The following is a 5767-nucleotide window of genomic DNA, read 5'->3' as shown; positions in this document are numbered from 1 at the left end:
GATCCACCCACCTCGGCCTCCCAAAGTGCTAGGATTATAGGCGTGAGCCACCACACCCTCTCATTTGTTTCTATTTCTAATCCATCTTCTTCATCTCCACTCCCACCCCTTAAATTCAATTGTAGTCTTAGAAAGATAGTTAAAAAATTAAAAAATTGAGTTGTTTTTAAGGTTTAGGCTCATGCCTGTAATCCTAGCACTTTGGGAGGCCGAGGTGGGCGGATCACCTGAGGTCAGGAGTTCAAGACCAGCCTGGCCAACGTGGTGAAACCCTGTCTCTATTATAAAAAAGAAAATAAATAAATAAATAAATAAATAAACAGAACATTTTTTTTTTTAAATTAGAACATTTTCCTTAATGAAATAAGAACAATAAAATTGTTCACTTTTTTGGGGGGACATAGTTTTCACTGTCGCCTAGGCTAGAGTGCGGTGGCGCGATCTCAGCTCACTGCAACTTCTGCCCCTAGGTTCAAGCAATTCTCCTGCCTCAGCCTCCCAAGGAGCTGGGATTATAGGTGCCCACCACCACACCCAGCTAATTTCTGTGTTTTTAGTGGAGACAGGGTTTCCCCATGTTGGCCAGGCTGATCTTGAACTCCTGACCTCAAGTAATCTGCCCACCTTGGCCTCCCAAAGTGGTAGGATTACAGGCGTGAGCCATTGCGCCTAACCTAAAATTGTTCATCTTTTTTTTTTTCCTTTTTTTTTTGAGACGGAGTCCTTGCTCTTTTACCTAGGCTGGAGTGCAGAGGCGCAATCTCAGCTCATTGCAACCTTTGCCTCCCGGGTTCAAGCAATTCTCTGCCTCAGCCTCCCGAGTAGCTGGGATTACAGGCACCCACCACCACATCCGGCTAATTTTTTGTATTTTTAGTAGAGACGGGGTTTCACCATCTTAGCCAGACTGGTCTTGAACTCCTGAACTTGTGATCCAGCTGCCTCGGCCTTCCAAAGTGCTGGGATTACAGGTGTGAGCCACCTCGCCCGGCCAATTGTTCATCTTAGCTAGTGGAAAGTTACACTCGATATTTTATAGCTTTTAAATAAATTCACCCAAAAATCTGAGTAAGGTCTGTAGGCTAATTATACCAATGTCAAGTTCCAGGTTTTGAAAAAGTACTATATGTACTATGTGGTAAGACGCTACCATCAAGAGAAAATGAAGGCCAGGCACAGTGGCTCATGCCTGTAATGCCAGCATTTTGAGAGGCCAAGGTAGGAGGATTGCGTGAAGCCAGGAGTTTGAGACCAGCCTGGGCAACACAGCAAGTCTCCTTCTCTACACACACACACACACACACAAAATTAGCCAGACGTGGTGGTGTGCCCCTTTATTCCCACCTACTTGGGAGGTTCGGGTGGGAGGATCACTAGAGTCCAGGAGTTAAAGGCTGTAATGAGTTATGATAGCGTCACTGCACTCCAGCCTGGGTGACGGAGCAAGACTCTGTCTCTAAAAAAAATGAAATAAAGTAAAAATAAAGAATAGAATGAGAAAATGGATGATGGGTGCATGGGACTTCTCTGTACTATTTTTACAGTTTGTTATGTGTCTATGGTTATTTCAAAATAAAAAGATTTTTAAAATTGTCTAGGCCGGGTGCAGTGGCTCATGCCTGTAATCCCAACACTTTGGGAGGCTGAGGCAGATGGATCAGGAGGTCAGGAGTTTGAGACCAGCCTGGCCAACATGGTGAAACCCTGTCTCTACTAAAAACATAAAAAATTAGCCGGGCATGGTGGCAGGCGCCTATAATCTCAGCTACTGGGGAGGCTGAGGCAGAGAATCACTTGAACTAGGAAGGCAGAGGTTGCAGTGAGCCAAGACTGTGCCATTGCACTTCAGCTTGGGCAACAAGAGCAAAACTCTGTCTCAAAAGAAAAAAAACATTATCTACCAGCCTGGGCTACGTAGGGAGACTCTATCTCTACAAACAATATAAAAATTGACCATTGTAGAAAAAAAAAGAAAAACAAACGAACAAACAAAAAAATTGGCCATTGTGATACCAGCTACTCAGGAAGCTGAGGTAGGGATCACGTGAGCCCAGGAGGTCGAGGCTTTGGTGATCTGTGATTGCTCCGCTGCACTCCAGCCTGGGTGACAGAGTAGTGAGACCTTGTCTCAAAAAACAAAAAATCATCTAGGAAAAGATGCATAGCAAGTTTCATTGCTGTTTCATTTACATCAGCTGGTATAATTTTTTTAAGTTTTGCAAACTCATACAATTTACGATTTTAATCATTTTATTTATTTATTTATTTTGAGACGGAGTTTTGCTCTTGTTGCCCAGGCTGGAGTGCAATGGTGAGATCTTGGCTCACTGCAACCACCACCTTCTGGGTTCAAGTGATTCTCCTGCCTCCACTTCCCAAGTAGCTGGGATTACAGGCATGAACCACTATGTCTAGCTAATTTTGTGTTTTTAGTAGAGATGGGGGTTTTACCATCTTAGCCAGGCTGGTCTTGAACTCCTGACCTTGTGATCCACCCACCTCGGGCTCCCAAAGTGCTGGGATTACAGATGTGAACCACCGTGCCCAGCCCATTTTAACCATTTTAAAAAACATTTTGGCCGGGTGCGGTGGTTCATGCCTGTACTCCTAGCACTTTGGGAGGCTGAGGCAGACGGATTGCCTGAGCTCAGGAGTTTGAGAGCAGCCTGGGCAACACGGTGAAACCTCATCTCTACTAAAACATAAAAAATTAGCCAGGTGTGGCAGCGTGTGCCTGTAATCCCAGCTACATGGCAGGCTGAGGCAGGAGAATTGCTTGAACCCAGGAGGCAGAGGTTGCAGTGAGCCGAGATCGTGCCACTGCACTCCAGCCTAGGCAGTAGAGCAAGACTCCATCTAAAAAAAAAAAAAAATATATATATATATATATATATTTATATATATATTTATTTATATATTTTTATTTTTATTTTTATTTTATATTTTTTTAATTTAATTTTATTTTTTGAGACAGAGTTTCACTCTTACTGCCCAGACCGGAGAGCAATGGTGCGATCTTGGCTCACTGCAACATCCACCTCCCCAGTTCAAGCAATACTCCTGCCTCAGTCTCCCAAGTAGCTGGGCTTACAAGCACAGGCCACCATACTCCGATAATTTTGTATTTTCAGTAGAGACGGGGTTTTTCCATGTTGGTCAGGCTGGTCTCGAACCCCCAACCTCAGGAGATCTGCCCACCTTGGCCTCCCAAAGTACTGGGATTACAGGCATAAGCCACCACTCCCGGCCAAAATTTATTTTATTTTAAGTTCTGGGATACATGTGCAGGATGTACAGGTTTGTTACATAAGTAAACAAATGCCATGGTGGTTTGCTGCACCTATCAACCCATCACGTAGGCATTCAGCCCTGCCTGCATTAGCTATCCTGATGCTCTTCCTCCCATTGGGCCTCCTTGCCGGGCAGGCCCCAGTGTGTGTTGTTCCCCTCCCTGTGTCCATGTGTTATCATTGCATTTTCACCAACTTTTTTTATGTGCAACCATCATCACTATCTAGTCTCAGAACACATTCATCACCCCAAGCATACTATAGTGACTAATACATTGAATAAGAATAGAATGAATCATACAGTGACATTCATATACCCACGACCCATTTTTTCCAGATCTTAACATTGCTTTGTTTTTGCTGTTCTGGTGTTCAGGTATGAATATATGTCTATTTATTCTGTTAAAGTATATTCAGTCTTCCTAAATATGAGAACTCTTGTCTTTCATCAATTCTGGGTAATTCTCAGCCATTTCTTTCAAATACCGCCTCTCCCTTATTCTCAGTATTTGCTCATACTAGGAAATTCGTGTTAGGCAAATGTTGGATTCTTTTTCTTTCTAGCCTTCAAGTATCTGAATCTCTCTTTTACATCTACGATTTTATTTCTATTACATTCTGGGTAATTTTTTTCAGCTCCTTCTGTTCAATATTTCTCTCTCTCTGTCTTTTTTTTTGAGACAGAGTTCTCACTCTGTCACCCAGGCTGGAGTACAGTGGCCCGATCTTGGCTCACTGCAACCTCCACCTTCCGAGTTCAAGCAGTTCTCCTGCCTCAGCCTCCCAAGTAGCTGGAAATACAGACATGCACCACCTTGCCCAGCTAATTTTTGTATTTTTAGTAGAGACGGGGGTTTCACCATATTGGCCAGGCTAGTCTCAAACTCCTGACCTCAGGTGATCCACCCGCCTCAGCCTCCCAAAGTGCTGGGATGTGAGCCACCGCACCCGGCCAATATTTCTCTTTAACTGTGCCTAATTGGTTGTTTAGCCCTTCTACTGGTTTTAAAATTCGAATGACTATTTTTCATTTCTACAAATTCTTTGAAATTTACTTTCAAGTCTTCTTGGTCTGAGAGGATGTTTACATTTTTATTTTTTCTTAAATGTCTTTAATTCTAAACATATTTATAGTGTTTATCTGATAGTGTCATTATCTCAAATTCATGAGGGTCTAGGCTTGCTGCTGATGATGTCTACTGATTCCTGTTCATGATGGACGGTTTCTTCATGTGTTTTGTAACATTACACCAGGTGCATCTTTCACAGGATTGTGTTTTTCTGTTTTTGTTTGTTTGTTTGTTTGTTTTTTGAGATGGAGTCTTGCTCTGTCACCCAGGCTGGAGTGCTGTGGTGTGATCTCGCTTTACTGCGACCTCCTCCTCCCAGGTTCAAGCAATTCTCCTGCCTTAGCCTCCCAAGTGGCTGAGACTACAGGCATATGCCACCACGCCCGGCTAATTTTTTGTGTTTTTAGTAGAGACAGGGTTTCACGGTGTTAGCCAGGATGATCTCCATCTCTGGACCTTGTGATCTGCCTGCCATCTCTGGACCTCGTGATCTGCCTGCCTGGCCTCCCAAAGTGCTTGCATTACAGGCGTGAGCCACCGTACCCGGCCTGTTTTTCTTTTTTTTGAAACAGAATTTTGCTCTTGTTGCCCAGGCTGGAGTGCAATGGCATGATCTCAGCTCGCCGCAACCTCTGCCTCCTTGGTTCAAGTGATTTTCCTGCCTCAGCCTCCCAAGTAGCTGGGACTAGAGGCATGTGCCATTATATCTGGCTAATTTTGTATTTTTAGTAAAGATGGGGTTTCTCCATGTTGGTCAGGCTGGTCTCGAACTCCTGACCTCAGGTGATCCACCTGCCTTGGCCTCCCAAAGTTCTTTTTTTTTTTTTAGAGACAGAGTCTCGGTCTGTTGCCTAGTCTGGAGTGCAGTGGCACTATCACAGCTCACTCCAGCCTCAACTTCCCCAGGCTCAGATGATCCTTCCACCTCAGCCTCCTGATAGCTGGAACCACAGGCACATGGCACCACACCCAGTTAATTTTTGTATTTTTTGGAGAGACAGAGCTTCACCATATTGCCCAGGATGGTCTCGAGCTTCTGAGTTCAGGTAATCCTCCCACCTTGGCTTCCCAAAGTACTGGGATTATAGGTGTGAGCCACCATGCCTGGCCAGAAGGCTTTAATCAGGCAATGTAGCTGAGGAGATGGGAGGTCAGTCTCAATCTCAAATCCAACTCCCTGGGTTTGAGAGGTTTAGGTAGCAGGAAAGAAATGTAACAACATGTAAGAAAGCAGGAACTAGGGAGGAGTAAGGAAGCAAATCACGATAAATGAAGGGTCCCACAGCTCTCATTGTCTAGATGTGGCTGGTAATCCGTTGTGTTTCAGTCCTTTGATTTTTTTTTTTTTTTTTTTGAGACAGGGTCTCACCCTGGCACCCAGGCTGTAGTGCATTGGTGCCATCTCAG

The sequence above is a fragment of the Cebus imitator genome, unplaced genomic scaffold (genome assembly GCF_001604975.1).
Source record: "Cebus imitator isolate Cc_AM_T3 unplaced genomic scaffold, Cebus_imitator-1.0 Scaffold18, whole genome shotgun sequence".
NCBI lineage: Eukaryota > Metazoa > Chordata > Mammalia > Primates > Cebidae > Cebus > Cebus imitator.
The sequence above is the reverse complement of the archived record's forward strand: the minus strand, read 5'-3'. Positions refer to the sequence as shown.